General features: G+C 43.6%; 1 protein-coding gene across 1 annotated transcript in view; it reads right to left on the reverse strand.

The window, feature by feature from the left end:
• Nucleotides 1-15,856, reverse strand: part of Nr3c1 (nuclear receptor subfamily 3 group C member 1) — a 125,201-nt gene extending 109,345 nt beyond the window's left edge. The window contains exon 1 of the mRNA XM_051163815.1: nt 15,620-15,856. The gene's annotated coding sequence lies outside the window, so the exon portion shown is untranslated. The remainder of the gene's footprint in view (nt 1-15,619) is intronic.
• Nucleotides 15,857-21,389: the final 5,533 nt, after the last annotated feature.

The raw sequence follows: 21,389 nt of genomic DNA on the forward strand, positions 1-21,389 counted from the left end.
TGTCACTTTAGAGACCACTTCTATCTTTAAAAAATGTAGAGTAATAGGTTCTAGAAAATGGCACACACTTATTATAAGATCCCAGGCACGTATAAAAGAATGATACATAAATTCCCTCCCCTCTGTAGTCCCGTTTTACATATGTAACCAGTGTGTAAGAGCTGCTACTTCCTTCAGCCTTTTGCCAGGTCATGGGTTCATGCATATGTACTCCTATAGTTTAGTATTAATCTAAAAATATTACTGTGTGTATATGTGTGCATAATGTGTGGGCATATGTATTATGGTGTGTGTGTGTGTGTGTGTGTGTGTGTGTGTGTGTGCACGCGCGCGTGTACAGCTCTGTGAAATGGCTCTCTCCTTCCATATTTATGTGGGTGAGTTCAGATTATTGAACTCAGGTCACCAGGCTTGCCTGGAAAGAATCTTTATCTGAATAGCCTGTTTTTCTTTTAAAGAAAAGTGGGGTTTTATTGTATACACTTTTCAATTTCATTAAATGTTTGTGGGGGGGGGTTATGTCAATATTTCTAGGTAACTGTGGCATAGCACATTACAATGTATTATTACTGCCTAATTCAATTATTTCCACATTTTACTGTTGCAAGCCATATGAAGATGAATATCCTCGTATTTATACTTTCATATCATTATGCAAGTACTTTGGTAGTACTTAGTCATGGAGTGACTAAGTACCCAGGGTGCCACACTGATGGAAATGCTCATTCATCCTGCTTTACTCTAATCTTCCTTTGGAGAGCCTTGCAAAATCCAGTTAGTAGAGCTACAGATGGCTGTACAGCACAAGCTCTGCCTAAACATCCCCACATCTGCCTTAGTCATGCTTTTGCTAAAACTATCCTTACGTTAAAGATAAGCTCAAGAAAATTAGTTTATTGGGCTGGGAAAAGAAACCCACAGGGGATTTTTTTTTTAAAGGAGCAGCATAATGGTCCTGCTGAGCAAACTTCGATCTGTCAGGGTGCCTCTGCCACATGGTGAGACAGTGTCGCTTTCCAGCCAAGAACCATCCTTTCCCAAATCTTTATTGCAAAGTCTCATAACATCAGTCCATGAGTTTGTGGTGCTGTAACTGTCTCTCACCTTGTGAGTGGGGCAGACTCAGCCTCCCAGGAATTATCACAAAGATGGGCACAGGGTAGGGGGCATATGAGCCTTATTCTAGGTCTTCTGGGACCACTTACAAAAAAAAAAAAAAAAAAAAAAAAAAAAAAAGAAAGAAAGGAAGGAAGAAAGAAAGGAAGAAAGAAAAGTAAAAACAAAAGATAGCATGCAAGTTTGAAACAGCTGGAGTCTACCACTTAGAGACACCAATGAAATAAAGAGAAAGGGGGAGGGGATGGAAATTTGGAAGATAGCTGGGACCCGCATTATCTAGTTTGAATATCTATGTATCCTGAGTCTGGACAGCTCTGGACTTCCGTGTCACATACTTCAATAAGTAATAATAATATGCCTCGCCTTCTCTTTGTTTCCTGTCCCCTTTACCTTCCTATGTTTTTCTTCTCTATTTTTTTTTCTTGAACTGTTTGTTTGTTTGTTTTACTCTAGCCAGTCAGAGTTAGGTCTAAGTTTTTGCCTCTAAACAAACACTGGTTGCAGAAGCAATGGTGTAGAACACAAGAGCGCCACTGCCACTGGAGCAGAGTGGCAGGCCAAGGTCGCTAGGCATCTAAGATGACCTCTGGTTGGACTAGAGTTTCCTCTTAATGATTAATTGGGTGAGATGGGTAAACTGCTTTATTTAGAATGTGTACATAGGGAGGCTGTCACCCTGAAGGTAATTTCCTGATTCTGGCTACATTTGCCTCAGAGTTTCACTTTTAAAACGAAATCATATAGGAAATGCTTCTCCATTAGGGGTGTGTTTCAAAAGAAAAAGCAGAAACAAAACCATGGCAGCCCATGCCAATAGGTTATCTAGCCTCAATGCAAACTCTTACATTATTACTCTGCCTTATGCATCATTCCAGGATTATATTTGATTGCTCTATTTACAGAGGACTTGATAATACATCAACTTATGCTTTATCTGTAGACTTAATCTACTGGAATTATATAATAAAACATCAGCATTTGTTTACTTCAAACCAAAGCCTGAAGTCTCCACTGATATGAAAATCAATACCACAGTTTAATTCTATCTGCAATCTTTATGCAAACACTATTCATATTTTATGTACATAAACTTTACATTTCCTTATATCTGTAACGGGAGCATGTGGTGTAGGTGATTACATTTATTTGTTTATGAACAGCTACGACTCAATCTGAGGAAGTCTTCAGACTGGGTATCTTGGTAGGCCTGCATCCTGGACAAATCACTGAACTTCTTTGAGTCCTTTGTTTCCTTATCTGAGAAATATATGTGATAAGAGTATTTGCCCTAAAAAGATACTTATACAGAAGGAACAAGATATTCCTTACATAGCCTTTAGCAGTTGCTGGCATGGAGCAATGCGGAGTAAAGCAAATGTGAGGTGTCTAGTACCACATACCCCATATATAGACACATGTGCATGACATCAGCTTCCTTCACAGGAAGCCTCTGTCCTCTTCATATCGTGGGCCACAAGTGAAGCTGCTGCCTACCTGCTGATGGTTTTGTAAAAGAAGTCCAGGTACCGTCTGGGAATTCCTAATTGTCCCTATATGGTTCTCCAGGCCTATCACAACCACAGGATCCTGTAGGTCTAGAAGCCACACAGTTACACATCTCTGCAGTTTGATCGTTATGAAACCTAAGAGGACTATAGATTTCATCATCTGACTGAGCATGGTCAGATAAAGACAGATATATATTTTTTAAAAACAGAAGTTGATCACTGTCCTCTGTAAGCAGCAAAGTGCTACAGCTAAAAGGGGGGGGGGGGGGGGAATCATGGAGAAATGGAATGGTTTCTCACCGACTTACTAAAGACCAAAAATGAACATGAAAATTTTCTAATTCCTTGCCAAGCAGTTTACACGGGGCCTAGAGTGACACATCTTCAGATGTCTCTGTTTACTCAGAATGACTTTATTGGCAGTGACATTAATCCACAAGTTCACTTGTTTATTTTTATTATCAGAGCCCTCAAAAATCCCTTTAACTTCCAGAGTCAAGGATACATTTATATCCTGGTATCACATTTTTGTTATTTTTTAAGGTATGTGTGTGTGCGCGCGCGTGCGCGTGTATGCACGTGCTTGCTTATATCTCTGTGCACCATGTTTTTACAATTATCCACAGAGAAAATGGTGCTAGAACCCCCAGAACTGAAGTTACTAGCAGTTGTGAGCTGCTATGTGGGTTCTGGTAACTGAACCTGGGTCCTGTGCAAGAGCAGCAAGAACTCTTCATAGCTAGTGCTTAAAAATATTTTTAATGACACTCAAGTCCTTGAAGCACTGTGAGTTAAAAAGGAAGCAGAAAGAAAGAAGCGGCTAGCAAGATGACTCAGCAGGTAAACTGAGGTAGAGAGCTTGCCACGTGTCCCTTTTCTAAATTGACAAAGCTAGAGTTAGCTGAGAAGAGGGAACCGCGATTGAGAAAATGGTTTAATAAGACTGGCAAGTCTGTGGGTCATTTTCTTAGCTCGTGATTGGTGAGGGAGGAGCTAGCTCACTGTGGGTGGAGTCAGTCCTGGGGAGGAGGCCTTGGGTTGTTGGAGAAATCAGATGGGAAACAGGAAGAGTGACTAGCACTCCTCCATGGCTCCTGCTCACTTCCTGCCTCCAAGGTCCTGCCTGGAGTCCTGCCCTGACTTCCCTTTGGCCTGAAGGTACATCCTTTCCTTTCCAAGTTGCTCTCTGTCTGTCATGGAATTTCATCACAGTGACAGAAGAGTGACTAATACAGTGGGATGCTGCTAAGTAACCTGTAGTGCACAGGGTGGTCCATTGCAGCAAAGAATTATCTGAGTACCAGCCAGTGTTGAGGCTGAGTCCTGTCCTAGATGTAGCTCATTCACCACTTATTTTTCAACAGTCATCAAGAAACAAGAATTATCAGGAATGCTTCATCATTCACCTGCATAAGCATTTACTTTTGGGCATTTTATACATTTTTCAAATATTCAGCTAAGGTTGAATTATTTAGGTAAAAATAAGCACATTTATCCCATTAGCATGCAAACATGCTTTTCTTTAGCAAATTACGAAATTATATATGTACGGAAAATTGGAGATATCTTTATAATTTCATGCCCACAAATGTTTGCTCTGTGCACATATTTTATATACCTGGGGTCATGTGAAAATGGGGAAAATACGAGTAGCCCAGACTTAGAACACTGACAGCTGTCCCTCACGAGTCATTCCTGTTTGCTTTGAGGGATCAGTCACTTGCCCATGAGACTCTCATACTCTCCTAAGCTGCTAGGGAGAAGTACATGTTCCTGAAGGACAGGCGACATGGTCACAGGTGAGGACAGAAAGGCCAGGGTAGGGAGCTGAAGTGGTCCCTGATGGCCAGTCAGCCCTGCCCCTTTGCTAGCTGCCAATACCTTGTGTTTTCCCTCCCTGCCTTCCCTTCACCTGTGCACAGTTTTCTTTCCACTTGCCTGGCATCTCTCCCAAACATGCCACCATCACGCCAAGGCCTTCCCTGATTTGCTTTGAACTTGCATGCTACTTTGCATGGCCATCCCTTCAACACCGATTTCCATTCAAAGCAGCGGAGAGTTTGTTTGAAGTGCAGCTCTCCAAGGCCCACCTCAAATTTCCTGCCTAAGGGCAGAGTCCAGGAATCTCTATCAGAAGCAGTGTGACTTAGTATCTAAGAACATGGCCTAGAGAGCAGGCTGTAGAAACCATTCACTAGTTGTGTGGCCAAATTATTTAACTGTCTCGTGGTCCCATCCTCATTTGTAAATTGGCTCTGAAAGAGAAGCTACTTTGGCTTTCAGAGCTGGAACAGAGAGGAAACCAAGCTAGTCCACAAAATAAATCACTACACACAGAGCAGAGGTCTCCACGCTCCCTGGCCTTGCCTTCCTTTGTTGAGTTGCAGCTTCATCTTTAACTTGTTGTCTTAAGACGTTATTAAGCAAAAACAACAAAACAATTTTTTTGAAGAGCAGAATTGGAGAAGTCACACTTACCAACTTTAAAACTTACTGCAAAGCTACATGGATCTAAATAGTGTGGCATATGAACAGGCATTTAGATGATGGGACAGAATTAAGAGTCCAGAAACATAGGTCTTGGCCCAACTGATTTTTGACAAAAATGCTAAGACATCCAACCTTTTTCAACAAATGGTGTTAATATAAAATTCTTAGGAGAAAACATACAGGTAAGTAACCTTGGATCGTATAATGGTTAGATCTTATACTAAAGCTCAGGCAAACAAGGGAAGAGCCAAACTGAATTTCATCAAAATTAATCTTTTCTACCTCAAAAGAAAGCATGAAGAAAGTAAACAAGGGAACTATTGCAAATCATGTATCTGATAAAGCCTAGAGCTAGTATATATAAAGAACTGTTGCTACTCAACAATGAAAAGACAACAAGTGACTTGCATCAAATTCTCTAAGGGAGACAAATGACTAATACACATATAAAAGATGCTAAAAGATGCTCTACTTCATTAGCTGTGAACATAGGAGATATTGCTCTATATCCACTAGGTTAGGCATATGTTTAGAAAAGGAACATAATGTGTTGGTAAGGATATGGAGAAACGGAAGCTTTCTCACAGCAATAATAGAGTTCAAAATGGTTCAATCTTATGGAAAACACATCACAGTTCCCTCAAAAAATTAAACATAGAGTTACTGTGTGATCTTAAGAAGTTCCCTGAACAGTTTGAGAGACTCCAAAACAATACAAGTTACTGCCATTGCCCTCTGTTGCTTCCCAGAACTAGAAGATAAGACTTCAGTATAACTGAAGACACCTCTATGTCATGAACAGGACTTGGAGGAGTCGGGCTGGGTCTGATCTGGAAGCTTCTTCCCTGAGGACTAGCTCTGGTAGCATCAGAAGCTGTTATGCAGGCTTCAGGGAGAAGGGCAATCGATAGCCTACCTACACATAAAGCCAGCAAACCACAAGAGTAGCCAGATGTCCTCAAAGGTACAATAGTGGCACTTATGTCTTGGGGTAACCAACAACTGTCTAATTAGACTCAATATCTTCTCAGTGGGAGGGAATTTACATCTGGTCCTGTAAACCTACCCAATTCCCTGTGACTGGTGAGGTCACGGACCCTAGAGGATGGTCTACTACTGCCACTTTCCTAGGCCATTGTAATTTCTAACTACCTTCTAAATATATATTCTTATATCTACAATTAAGTATAGCTCTCACTCCTCACTTAAAAACCTACTTTTTTTTTTTGCAGCAGATGGAGCGCATTACTGAAATCTAAAATTGGTCAAATTACAGAGAACAATCCCAATTGGTGTATCCATTTCACAACCCCTTCACGGAAGGCTCAGGGGACATCCTGGAAGAGGGAAGTTAAATGATTGACAGAGCCAAGGAAATGAGGGCGTCTCCTGTGAGATAGCATCTTTCACACGTGACACGGGAGCTGCGTCCTTGAAATCTCAACAGTATGGTTGCTCAAAGAAGCTCTGAACAATGACAAATGTCCATGTCAGCATGGACAGCACAACTCTCACATGCCCTCAAATCTAGAGAAAGAGCTACAGGCAAGTAATGGCAACCGAGAGAGGGAGAATCAATCTTCTCTAGGGACAAGGCCATGGACAGGTTAGCTAATCCTAAGTGATCAGCCTCAAACACACAAATGTACAAGCAACACTAAATGAACTGTGTCTTAGGGTTTCTGTTGCTGTGATGGAATGCATGACCAAAAAGCAAGTTGGGGAGGAGAGGGCTTATTTGTCTTACACTTCCATATCCCTGTTCATCACCAAAGGAAGCCAGGGTAGGAACTCAAACAGGGCAGGTACCTGGAGGCAGGAGCTAATGCAGAGGCCACAGAGGGGTGTTGCTTACTGGCTTGTTCCCCATGGCTTGCTCAGCCTGCTTTCCCAGGGATGGCACTGCCCATGATGGGCTGGCCCCTCCCTCACTAATCACTAACTTAAAATATGCCAATATGCCTTACAGCTGGATCTTATGGAGGCATTTTTTTTTTTTTTTTAATCCGAGACAGGGTTTCTCTGTGTACCCTTTGCGGTCCTGGACTTGCTTTGTAGACCTGGCTGGCCTCAAACTCACAGTGATCTACCTGCCTCTGCCTCCCGAGTGCTAGGATTATAGGTGTGTGCCACCATGCCCGGCAGGTTTCCTCCTTTCAGATATTTATAGCATGTGTCAAGTTGACATAAGACTAGCCAGCAGAGTATACATGTGTGTATGATTGTGCACATATGTAATAATAATTGAGTAAGAGTGGGAGGGTATGGGAATGAGTTGGTAGGAAGGGAGGTGAAATGATGCACATATGCACATACAGTACTCATGAATGAAATATTTTTTAAAAACTTAAGGAAAAATATAAAAAAAGAAGTCGCTTAGCTGGGCAGTGGTGGTGGCGCATGCCTTTACCCAGCACTCAGGAAGCACAGACAGGTGGATCTCTGAGTGCAAGGCCAGCCTGGTCTACAGAACGAGTTCCAGGACAGCCAGGGCTGTACAGAGAAACCCTGCCTCAAAAAACCAAAATTCCCCTCAAAAAAAAAAAAAAAAAAAAAAAGTCTATTGAGTGAAGTTATGCATTTCTAGACAAAACTTTATACTTGAGTGCTTACAATGCCATTATTCCTATTAGTCAAATGATTAGAACCTAAATGCCTGTCAGGTGATGAATGAGAAAACAAATGTGGTCCCTACAGCAAGATGCCCTAGAAGACGCCCTAGATGCTCTGGATCTACAGCAAGGAGTGATGTGCGGCCAGTAGCATGCAGGGACAGGCTTTTAACACATTGCTCTCCGTCCGTGGTTCTCAGCCTGTGGGTCCTCAACCCCTTTCCCAGGGGTCACATATCAGATAGTTACCCTACAATTCATAACGGTAGAAAGGTTACAGTTATGAAGTAGCAACAAAAATCATTTTATGATTTGGGGTCACCACAACACGAGGGGCTGCCACTGAAGAGTGGCAGCATTAGGAAGGTTGAAAACTACTGTTCTGAGTGGGGTAAAGCCAAACATAAATGACAACATATTGTATAATTCTAGTTACCTTTCAGCACCGGATGGGAGTATAGAGTTTGGGGATTCTGCTTTGTGTTCCTACGCGGTGCTTGATTTGAATGCAGAGCGTTGGGCACACTAGGCATGTTCTCTACCACTGAGCTACATACTAAGCTGCCTGGGAATGCTTCTGCTAGTGAGAAGGCTATGGTCAATATGGAGGCGGGTACCACTGTAACCAAAGGGCATTATAAGTTGATGGATCTGTTGTTGTGCCATTCCTAGCAGAGATGGATGTATCAGGCTATGTCCTTGAGAAATCAGAAAGATATCCATCTGCCTTTTCCCTATGCCTCTGTTGCTTGACTATCCATGTTATACTGGTTAAATGCCAGACTCTGGCTTACACCATATGAGTTCAGCTCTTATTTCTACCACTCACTAGCTGTGTGTTCTGGAGTTACATAATCTCTTTCTTTGTATATGAACAGGACTTAGCTATAGTTTTGACCTAATAGACTTATTTTAAGGTCTAAGTAATTGCATAGGTAGATCTATACTGTGCTTGGTAGCACAAATAATAATAAATGTTAACCATCATGGCTGCTGCTATTGTTTCTCTAAGGATGTAATTTATGTTATAGATGAGAAAATGAACTGCTCTCATTTGGCATCTGTATTTGTCATAGAAAATTACTTGGGCAAACAAAGTACAATGATACACATCTATATTTATATATGAAATGTCATAATGAAGCTCCACCCACTAATTATAAAATAAATTAAAGACGGAATTAGTAAATTGGGCTTTTAACCTAAGGTGGGAGGCACTTGAACTTGGAGTATAAGTCTGGCCGAGAATGAGGACAGTGTGTTGGCAGATTGGGGTTCCTGGTCCACTAGGCTGTAGATGACAGCTGCTTCCATGGCAAGTTCACCAGTGACAAATGTCGCCTTGTGAGGCCCCTGCAAGCTGGTCTTTCCCTAGAGATGCTACCTCACGAGCTTTAGGGAGAAACTCCACACAGGAAAGGACAAAAGGGCCCCTGTGCCCACACCGTGAATGAAAGCTGCAGGTTGGCTCTCCAGAGCTGAGTTTCCGACATTGAGACACACTGCTTTCTAAAATGCTTGGCAGCCTGCTTCCTGCTGGTGTAGAAATGAAGTGGTGCTCTGATCCCAGGGTGCCTCCCGACTGGCTCCTGTCTGTCTTTCAGCTTCATTGTGCAACCTCCCTTGGCTTATTGTGCTCTCATCCAGGAGCTGGCAAACCATAGACAAGACACACACACACACACACACACACACACACACACACACACACACATGCACGCACGCACATGCACACACACATATATAGTTTTATGGGACATAACACACCCATATGTTTATATGTCTCAGGTGGCTGCTTCCACACTGCAATGGAAGAGCTAGACCATACAGACAGAAACCATATGGCCCACAATGTGAGCACATGGTAACACTTAATGAAACCTGGGAAATGAGGTCTGGTTGGGGGTGCAAGGAGGAATAGTATGGCTCATCAGCTAAGAATTTTTACTGTTAAATGAAAGCTGTATGTATGGGGGGGACTGAAACCCTAAATTTCTTACCCATCTGATCCTCCTCCTCCTGTGACCACCAAAGATCCTTGGAACACACTCCTGCAGGGCTTATGACTTCTTCGGGGAGCATATTTTGCAAAGACTGACCTCACTACTCTGATTTGATATTTTGGCTAAGGTGACTTTGTGTTTTTGATTGCGCCTACATTTATATGCTGCAGACATTTTCCTACCACAGTTCTTAAGGGACACATAATAAGAAGCCAAGCACTTGGCGTTGTACCCGTGCCACCTTCTTCATCATAAGTAATGATGATAATTGCAGTGGACACACACTACTCACATGTAGCAGTGTCCTGTCTAGTGCTCCATGAGGAGGAAAGCACTTGTCATCCATGTTACAGATAAAAGGGCTAAGGAAAAGAGAAATGATGTAATTTGTCCGTGAGGTGCAATAATGAATGAGTGACTGGTCTAGGACTAAACACTTTCTCTGACAGCAACGCACCAGTAAATTTGCCTTAGTGATATATCTGCCTCATATGGTCACACCAATGCTTCATCCTTGGGGAGAAGTTTATAGTTTATCAACTGGGTGAGAGAATCCTCATTTTCTAAGCAAGTAAATCGAGGTATGAAATGTTAAGAAGCTTCCAGTGTTATAGAAACATTTATAAGGCAGAAGACTATCAGGGCTTGTATCTCTCTGCTCTTCCTATTGCAAACAAGAGGTGAAATGGAGCTGTATGCAACTTCTTTGCAATGGAGTACCCAGGATTCTGGAACCTACTGAATCAGAGCATGCTATCATGGATGCCCTAGACTGCACATGCATCATATATGTCAATCACATACATACATTCTCTAAGAAAGAAATTCTATTGAGAATATGTCCTGAGGGAAGAAGAGGAAGTGTAATAATAATAAACACCAGAGACAATCTCACTATTAACCAAAGGTCACTTAAGTCTATCTTATCCTTAAGTGGAACAATCCCATCAAAAATCATGATCTGGAAATGCTCACAGAAAAATAATATGTATGCATATGTACGTACTTATATATACATATGTACAATGAAGTCAACTTTCTTTTAGGTATCTCTGCTGTTTTTACGCTTTTATATTAGGTTATATTTCCTGTGAAGTATTAATATATACTAAATAAATTTACAGAAAACATAAAATTTTAACTGTTTGTGGGAGGGAGGATGATGGTGGATTGTTATTTTCCTCTGTATTTTTCTTTACCCTTTTAAAAACCCTTCTCCAGTGTCACTTTAGCTCTTACCTTTTCCCTCTCTTCCTCCTTTCTTCTTTCTTTCTCATTTCTTTTCCCTTCCTCCCTTCCTTCTTTTTTTCCCTCCTCCTCCCTCTCTGTCAAGGTCTCATTTTGTTTCCCAGACTGATCTTGAAATACCAAACTCAAGCAATCCTTCTTTTCTGAAGAATATGTTTTTTCTCTGAGAAGAAAAGTTTCATGATGCGTGTTGCTATACACTAAACATTTGCAGCCCCTCCGCACATCTATAGGTTGCAGCCCTAACTTATTACAGACTAGAAGAAGGTTAGGCCTTTGGGAGATGATTGGCAGGAGGATGGAACTTTGACATGTAGGATTTGTGTCCTCATAAAAGAGACTTCAGAGAGCTCCCCTATTCTTCTGTCATGTGAAGACACGTGGCAGACAGTTGGCTATGACCAAAAAGTGGCCATGAGTAGACTAAGAATATTTTAGCCTCTTTGTCCTTGGCTTCCAATCTCTATGACTGTGAGCAAAATGTTGTTCAAGGGCCCAGTCTGTGGTGTAATGGCAGCCAGCAGAGATTTAGACACAAGTGTTTTAGGGCAAGAAGCTGGTACACTACTCTTTGGGGTCTGCAACCTCAGCAAGGGCCCATACTGGTTGGGGTAGAGCCTTTAAATACAACTGCTTACAAGATGTCCCCAGTTTTGACATACTTTAAAAACTTATTATGTTTATTTACTTATGTGTGTGTGTGTGTGTGTGTGTGTGTGTGTGTGTGTGTGTGTGTGTGTGAGAGAGAGAGAGAGAGAGAGAGAGATGAGAGGCTAACTCATGGGAGTCAGCTCTCTTCTTCTACCATGTAGGCACTGGGGATTCAAACTCAGGTCATCAGGCTTGGCAGCAAGCATCTTTACCTGCTGAGTCATGGCACTGGCTTTGGATTTAGAACACTAATTTGCAGTTCCCAGTTTGCCATCACCACCTGCTATGTGCACCTTGACCCAACTATCAGCTTGCTTTCCCAGAGAAATGGAGAGGTGGGATGTTTAGTATTAACCGTCAACCTGACAGGATTGCCTGGGAGAGGGGATGCTGAGCATGCCTGTGGGGGAATCATCTTGATTCTATCAATAGACATGGGAAGAGCCATCTTAATTGTGAGTAAGAGCATTCCCTGGGCAGGGCATCTTGGACTGTCTAAGTAAATAATGGGATCTGAGCAGCTACATATACATTAGCCACCACGCTCTGTTCTTGAATGTTCTTGTGGTGATTTCCTCACTGTGATAGACTGTGAGCCAAACCAAGTCCTTTCTCCTTCAAGTTGCTTTGGTCAGGGTATTTTGTCACAGCAGTTGGAGGAAAAAACCCTAAGACACAAAGGGAGAGGAGAACATTTGATCTCTCTGTGGTCTTATAAGGTGTACTGTTTGGTCCCTTCAGGAGAGAAGAGGGGGAAAAGAAATGCTTGGAGTGAGAGAGTGTCACGACCAGGTAGGAACTATGGCTCAAGAGTCTCTAGGGACCAAAATGAGGCCAAATGTGCCTGGTGCTGTTCTTTGTATCTGCTTTCCAACAGGGCTCTGGACCCTCCAGAGAAAGACCAAAATCCTCCTCACTGACATGTTGCAAATTTTTGTAGGAAAAACTGGGGTGTTCCCAAGTGGAGAGCTGATGGAAAGGAGCACCCCATGGACAAGGTATACATTGACAGTGCAGTTCCAGTAAGCAAAGGTTGACTCCACAGCCTTGAGAAAAAGTAGAGTGTGTAGGATTTGAAAGAATGATAGGTCATATGAGGTAGTGACACTTTGGGGTTCACACAGCCTTTCAGCAGAAAGCTTAGACTGGCTTCCAGGAATTACACTTAGCTTTGAATAATAGTTAGATTAGCTGTCCCTGAGGTGGGAATGGTAGCAGCAAAGACAAGTAGAGCAGAGTAGAAACACATAGTCCTTGACTAGGAGTGGGACTGTCTAAGGGCGGCCTGCTGTGAACCACCTGAGACTGAGCACATGGGCCTGCTAAGGGCAGCACCACTCTGCTGAGAGGGGGTGGGGGGGGGACAGGGAGTGGGGGTGTAGGGGGTGAGAAGCTCTAATTCAGACATTGAGCAGGCACTCTGAATTCACCAGCTTGGGTAGCAGTGACTGGTGGCAACAGACATGGGGACAGATTTCTAGTCCTGAGTACTATCTTAGTGGACTCATGTGAGCCCAGCCCTGTGGGCACCTGCTTTGGTGAGGATACTCAGCACAAGTGTGTCTAGCCACATGTTAGCATCCCTGGGCATTTCCAGAAATACTTAAGGGAAAAGAATTTATGAAAGGCTGAGGTGAAGCAGGGACATGCGTAACTGGCGAAATGTGAGGTGTTTGGGAAGAGATTATTTAAACAACTCTGGCTGGAGGTTATTAAAAGCATACGATGTTCCATGGGTTCAATGCTCTTCTTTAAAGAATGTCACCTCTGTGGCTACTGGTTGTAGCAATTCCAAGGGTCTACCCTGAAAGGACTTCTTCTTCTTCTTCTTCTTTTTTTCTTCTTCTTCTTCTTCTTCTTCTTCTTCTTCTTCTTCTTCTTTCGTCTTCTTTTCTTCGTCTCTTCTTCTTCCCCTCCTCCTCCTCCTCCTCCTCCTCCTCTTCCTCCTCCTCTTCCTCCTCCCCCTCCCCCACCTCCTTTTTAGATTCAAGAAACACCACACGTAGCATTTGCCATGCTTGGAGGCACTCGCTCTGGGGACCATCTCCACCTGCCATTGCTTGACTATGGCCTCTCTCATGCATATTTAGTCTTTCTTTCCTCCTGTGTGAGGCAGAACAGCAGACAGACGTGTGATACATAAATTCACCAAAGGTGATAAGTGACTGACAGCAGCTGGATTTGGCTTCTGTCTGTGGAGGAGGTCTCGCGTTCACTGTGCCTTAGTAGAAAGGCTAATTATGAAAGGCCACTGAGGGGAGGCAGGGGGACTTCCCGGAATCTGTTAATAATATATCTCAAAGGCAGCACAGTGACTCATGCCCTTATTAATAAGCCTCAAGCCATTCAGCCTGAAGATCATCGTTTCATTCAACACATCCTTAGGAGGGAGACAGAGGAGAAACCATCATTGCTGACATAGCAAACATATGGAGGATGGGAGACCCTCCTCAGGTGCCCATCTCTCAGGCAGTAACTGGTGAACCAGAAGGAAACATAACTGTCATCTCGCACAAACCGAATAAAGCCATGCCCTAGAAAGACAAAGGCCGTTATCTATAACAGATACCAGGACTGGTGTCTGGGATAACAAACATCCAATCATGGGCTTAAAGGTCAGCTAAATGATCTGCCTCCCTTCATGCCCAGGTCAACCCCTTGGCCTCCTGTCTTCACTCTTTCCATCACTGGACATCTGCTGTTTGATAGAGATGCTTGAGGACGCCAATGAGAGCCACAGAATCATGAAAAACAATTTATTTAAAATTTAGCTATCGAGGGGATTTACCAAAACTGGCCCAAGCATATGTCATAGAATCTCATATAATTTTGATTTTTAATAAGTTATTCATTAGTTGGTACAGCAGAGAGAAAGGATAATCAACAAAATCCAGCTAACTGTACTTTGTATGAGCTAATTCAACTACCTGAACACACTGTAGGATATACATGCTTTGGGGAGTATTTGATTGCTTGCTGTTTTTTCAGCCCTGTATTAAACAGCCCATAGCTAGGAAGATCCACTCAGGTATCAGGAAGATGGTTTGAACTGATGTGAAGAAAAGCAGTTTATTACTTTGATATCACATTTCACCATTTTTCAATGCCATAAAGTGAAAAAGGCATAACAGAAACAAACTTAGAACAAGTTAGAACAAAACAAAATAGCACCTCTCCATCTCCCCTTCAGATAAGCCCCCTCCCTCCCCTCCCCAGCTAGACAGCTCTTCTGCTTGCATGCATGCGTGCTTGCCTGGATAGACTAAGCTTTGCCTCCAGCCACAGAGATCCCATGAGCCTCTAAGCTGCACTGGGTAAAGCCATCCTTGATACCCACTTCACCTGGTGCGAAAGCCAGGGCTGTCCCTCTCCCAGCTGTCTGTTGCGCCCCCCCCCCCCCGCGTCTTTCCCTCTGCCCTGCTTCTCTGCTTCAGTGCTTGCATTGCTGTTCTTCAGACTTTCTCTACTCCTGCCCATCTCGCAGCCTTACCCGTGATATTCTTTGGGGATCCCTAGACAAACACATGGCCTGCTCCTTTACTCGGAGCTCTGCTAAATTGTGTCTCCTCACAAAAGCCACCCCTGGTTTTGTTCAGGGTACTTTCCATCTGATGCATCTCACACATGCGCATGCGTGCACATACATACATACACACACACACACACACACACACACACATACACATACACACACACACACACACAAATGCCTCATTAGTCCTTATTTTATTTGTTGTTTTCATTGTCATAGTAGCACCCAGTACATACTTGCTGAATAAATGAAACTAAGCTATTCAGAGCAACACACTTCTTTTTAGATAAACCCATGGAAAAATGCCCTCTTCATTTCTCTGTTCAGACTGTTCGGGGCACATCAAAAAACCTTGTGATCCTTTTTTCAGATGCTCTGACCTCTGTGTGACCTTCATCTAATGTCATTAGAACTCACATTATCCAGTTGTAGAATGCGAATCAAAGTGCCACTTACCTTCCTCCCAGACACTTTAATGAAGCAGGCTCTGCAACGTCTTCCTTGCCAGGAAGACTGCAGATGATCAGGCTGCAAATGGAACCCCAGGAGGGTGGGAGCTGGGCTTCTCTCCTCTCCATTCTTGGGCAGAGTAAGTGCACATGCACTCTTTATCAGGGTTCATATCTGTGGGACCCACACTGCACCTGTCCCTGCAGCAGTTGTCACGGAAGCCCGCCCCTCCACTGGGCTAACCGCTCTCAGAGCAGAGAACCAAATCTGGCTTCGAAGTGACGCAGGCTGCTTTTTTCTAGAAGAAGCTAAGCCAGCACCACGTTTGATGTGCAAGCTCCTACTGGCGCCTTCCTTCCTTTGAGTACGAAGCAGAGAATTTCAGACTGGAGAATTCTGCCGCTTGAGTCTAACTTTTTTGAGAGACCCTGACTAATACAGTGACTCTCCTCTTTGGGGCGAACTTCCGGGTTCTACGGAGATACTGAGTCAGCAGTCGAGTCAGACTCGAATAGAAACCATCACAACGGGACTAGAGTAGGGTGCCACATCACTCTCAAGAGGGATCGGTAGAGTAGATAACTCACAGACGTCCACCCACCTCCTTTTTCCCTCCTCAACTTACTTGTCTCCTTCATCCCTACTCACACCCCAGTGCTCCTCTCAGACTCATGTACATTTTACAGTCCTGCTGGTCCTGACAATACTGCTAACCCTCCGAGGTCCAACCATTTGGTGTCAGACATCTGTTTTCTCTTTCTCTCTACCGTTTACAGAAGCATGCTGTAATTTCCTCAGCAGAAGTGAAAGTGGGCAGCGTCTACCCATGGGTCCATGCAAGCCCTAAAAAGAGCAAGAAGGAACCAGAAAGGAGAGAGAGGGGGACCCAAGAGAGGAGTTAAGACCAAACCTCACAGCTTTGCCCACTTGGTGGAAGGAAATGAAAATAGCTTCAGACAATTTTTATCATTGATTATAATCCTCTGCCGTCAAGCAGATGCCAGTAAAACTTTCATTTTGATTTTACATATTACCTTTAACTGGCACTTCCTCATTTGCCTGAAGAGAATTTATGCCAGGGTGCACAATTTAATCTGCTGATTTGAAAACGAGCGAAATATATTAGTGCGCCTTTTGTTACCTCTGACATAAGACCCAAGGTAGTTCAGGGTCTTGGTCGACATTTGGGTTGTAAACAAGTGTGCCATTTTAAGTACATCCTTAACAGTTGAGCAGTGAGAGATGTATTACGTAACCAACGTGGTAAGAGTGACAGTGGCCTTCAGAAGCAGCATGCCGGGATGGGGGGTGTGGGATGGCTTGAGCACTCACAGCTGAGCCACTGCTCATGACTCCACCGTCCCACCAGAAGGGCCTCACCCAGTCCATCCAGTTATACTGAACTCTAAATTCAGTAGAATCCTCCCAACAGACTGGTTTACAGAACATTTTCTCCAGGTCAGTTAAATGGCAGAGTTTTTAAACACACACACATACACACACACACACACACACACACACACACACACCCCAGTGATTTACATAAAATATCTGTAGGAACTACACAGAAACTTGCTGCTACAGTAACTTGGGGGACACAAAGTAGTTGCTGTGTTGAACTGGTCCATGCTGGCAAGCATCGCTTTCTGGGACATGTGCAATTGTTCTCAAACATTTACTATGAAACAAAAAGCTATCAGGATCACGTAGTGATTGTTGCTTGAGGAGTGGAGACCATTTACAACTTAGCAAGAACAGAAGATTCAGACTTTAAGAAAGTAGATGTTCTGTTTGGTGACAGAATATTGGCACAGTCCTTATCATGTGCTTCTGCCAGACTGTCTTTAGACTTTCATGTCCACAGAGGTTCTGTGTTAGTTTCGAGAAACTGTAGGCTTTTAGCTGTGGTCATTTTTGTCTTTCTAGGCTTGATGGGTAGGACGATGCGACACCAATGGACAGGTTCTCTCCAGTGACTACAGAGTGTCTGTTTGATCTTGATTTTCTTTCCTATTAGGGCAGTATATGGAAGGTATACATTAACTCTGCCTCTGGCTTTATTTTCATCCCAGTATTTCCTCTTTGCTTCTGGTTCTTTTCGATGGTTTTATTTTCCCTTTCCTGTTATACAGTGTTCTTAAGAGCTGCCGCAGCAGGAGATGGAATACAAGTTATATAAACACGCCTGGTCTTAAAGTGATACATGTCTAAAGGTAGCCCCCGGGGTTCTTTTTCCTCACGCTGCAGAACAAGCCATTTAGATGTGTCCTCCCTCTTTATGCTCCGAAGCAGCTAAACTCTTCTACTAAACTTGAGTTTTTCCCGGAGCCTTTTGCATTGTGTGTCTTCTTGTTTAAATTCTTTTAGCTAAACAAGAATGAATGTGAACTATGACCTTAGCTTCTATTAGTTATCATCGAAGGGATGAATACCACAGCCTCGGTCATGATGAATCTCTTGTCCTGACAGTTCCGGGAGGCCTGATTAATCTCCTCAGATTCATCATGCTCTTCCCTTCTGCCCAGTGACTGTGTCCTTGCATTTATTTTTCACTGTCTAACCCATCATAATTATTTATTGTTTGCCCACTCCATATCTTTTCTCATTCCTCCTCTTGCTTGCTTGCCCCCTCTCCCACCTCTAGACTCTGCCTATCTTTATCCCTCCTGTATTCATCCGACAGTCGACCCATTCCTCCTCCTCATCTGAGCTTCTCCAGAGGTTTGAAAGTAACAGCGAGACTTGCATATGAGCTGTTAGAATCTACGTGAAGTTTTGGGAACTATTGCAGAGGAAGAAAAAAATAATCATTGCAACAGAAATCCACCTAGGATTGTCACCCTTAACTCAGTTTGGGCTGCCCACATTCCCTTCAAGAGGGCAGAATGGATTCTGCAAGTCCTAATTGCAGAAAACTTAGATTGACAAGTTGGCTGTAAATACAGCTGGCCTGGGGTAGATAAAGGTGGAGAAATTTGTAATGAACAATGGTGGTTCATTTGAACATAAGACAGAACAAAGATAACCAGATTTATTTTAGAATTAAACCTATGATAAGAGTTGCCTATGTTTATAGTTTCTGATTGCTCTATTCATATTCTTTCTTGAATCCATTAAAAACTAGCCTTTGGGGCCAGACATGGTGGTGGACATCTTTAAATCCTAGAACTCAGGAGGAAGAGGCAGATTGATTTCTGTCAGTTTAGGGCCAGCCTAGTCTACACAGAAAGTTCTAGGCCAGCCAGAGCTACAAACAAACAAACAAACAAACATGAACAAACCTAGTCATAACTCATTTCTATCCTCATCTCAAACTGGTTTTAGCAGAACCTCCATTGGATTGGTTAACACCGTGGGTTATTTACCCAATGGGCAGCTCATGAGCCTATCCCAGCCTGCTCATCACCCATGGTGAACGTTGCTGATTTACTCCCCTAGGAACACTGCTTACCTGGCTTCTTCTATACTATATGCCTTTAGTCTATCCCCTGCCTCACAAGCCCAGTGGATCTCAGACTTCATCCCTGCAACAGAATCACAGGGAGAGTTTGGTCAAATGCACAGAGTGCAGGGCTCATTCCTGGGACCTCCACATCAGTGTGGCTGGAGTGAGGCCAGATAACTTCCCAGAGGTGCAGTTTTGTGGTCCAGGGCTGTCGTGTTCAGAATCACAGAGCTAGCTTGTAGGTGTCCTTTCCTAGGTCCTCATCTCTCCCAAGCCACAATATGGGAACCCCTTATAAGGCCAGTCCTTAGGGCACTTCATTGTTCCATAAACAACCCAGCTTTGGGTTTTAGATAAAATTTCTTCACCAAAATCTGGTATGTGTATCAGTGACCTGAATGTCACTCCTGAACTTTAAAGTCAGATTCCCAACTGTGTACTCTTCACACCCTAGAAGGGTGCCCAGAGGCAGCTCAGAGGCGCCGCTTGGTCATCTCCACTTCTAGCAAACACACAACCCTGTTTGTCATCCAGCCCTTCTCCATTTCAGTTCGGAAGTCTGACGCCTGCATCCTTCCAGCTGTTTAGGCCAAAAGTCTTAGAATTACCCTGATTCCTCTCTTTTGCTCATATCTCACACCCCATCCATTAGTGGATCCTGTTATTTCCACCTTCAGGGTAACATCCGGAACTACCATGTGTTCCCTTTATTGCTGGTGTCATGATCAATCACGACCATCTCTTTCCTAGGGCTCTAACTCACTCTGTAGTGTCTGCCATCCTCCTACCCTGCAGCCAGTGTGACAGCCTGAAAATTCACCCCAGGGGTGAAGGAAGGCTTTGCATCTCTCAGTGAAAAGCAAAATGCTCACCTCCACCCACTTGGCCCTGCAGGTCCTGGACACCCTCCTCCTCTCCCCTCCTACCGCCACTCCCGGGTCTATCCTCAGGCATAGTCCCTTTGCCTACACAATGTTTCTGCCATCTTTGTATCCCTCGCTGTCACCTCTAGGTCTTTGCTCAAGCTTTGTGCCATCAGAGAGATTATCCTACTTACGGTCCTGTTCACCCCACTGACAAGGGTCCTTGTCTCACCCTGCGCATGCTCTGTCCAGCTCTTATTTTGCCCACTACCTGAAGGGTTAATGCTTCATCCAAGTTATTATTTTACCTATTTTCTTTCTGCCTTCCACACCTACTGGAGCCCGAACTCTCAAGGGCAGGCTCCTTTATCTGTGTTGTTGGCACAGCTCTCACAACAGGTCCAGTGTGCGGGTAGCTCAATGAGAGTGATTGAATGAATCACTTACTCTGGCCTCATTGGCATGAATTCTAAACAGCTAAGTGGATAAAGCAGAGTGTCATCCAGGATAAACGAACGGAATGAAACTCGGCCTCCACAGACAGAGCAAAATGGAAAAGACAACAATAACCAGTAAGTTAGTACAAAGGAGCTTTTTAATTGTTATAGGATCCTACGGAATAAAAGGGATTAAAAAAAAAAAAAAAAAAAAAAAAAAAAAAGTCGGAGCCCAGGCTCGGTCCTGCCTCTTGGCTGAAAGAATGATGGGCGGATTAAACCCTGCAAAGTGGACCTTTGCTGTGTTCAGGGGAATTGTCAGAAGCATGGTGTTCTCCAGGGTCGGTCAGGAAATTTCCCTTTTCAATACTAGATAGCTCACACTCGATTTCCTTCTCAAACACAGCCTTAAATCACTCAGAGAGGAAAATGGCTGACTGTGCAGATCCCGGAGTCCCTTGGACTCTATGGCCCCGGGCAGGCCAGGAAAACAGTAACCCTGGAAATGTCACCAACTATGCTGAGGCTGTGAGCCCTTGCTGAAGTTACTCTAACTTTCTTTGCCATACACTTTCTTTTGTAAGGCACCAACAGCCTCCTGTTTTATTTCATTAGGAAGTAACTCCTAGCTCATCTGCTGATTGCAAGCTTATACACAGCAGGTCAGATTCTGATACAGCACAAAACAACAAACAAACAACCCCCAGCACTTTCACAGTTAAGAGTTTCTAGTTTCAAGGAAGGCCTATTTTCCTCTGAAAATATAATTTATGTTGGATATGTAGAAATATGATTTAAATGGCAAGATTTTTTTCTAAATTAAAAGGGTTGCAGTAGGAAAGGAGGTAGGTGAGACAGTGCACAGGGGACAGGGCTGGAATCCTGCCTGGTACAAAGCTGCCGTGTGAGCAGCAGGCAAATGATGTGCTGGTTCTAGCCCACTGCTTTGCAAAATGGAATCTCCTGGGACGAGGGATTTCTCTGTTCTTCTCCACTCCCAGGGTTTGTGTGGTTGAAATCGATTTAGCGTA

The sequence above is a fragment of the Acomys russatus genome, chromosome 20 (assembly GCF_903995435.1).
Source record: "Acomys russatus chromosome 20, mAcoRus1.1, whole genome shotgun sequence".
In the NCBI taxonomy this organism is placed as follows: Eukaryota; Metazoa; Chordata; class Mammalia; order Rodentia; family Muridae; genus Acomys; species Acomys russatus.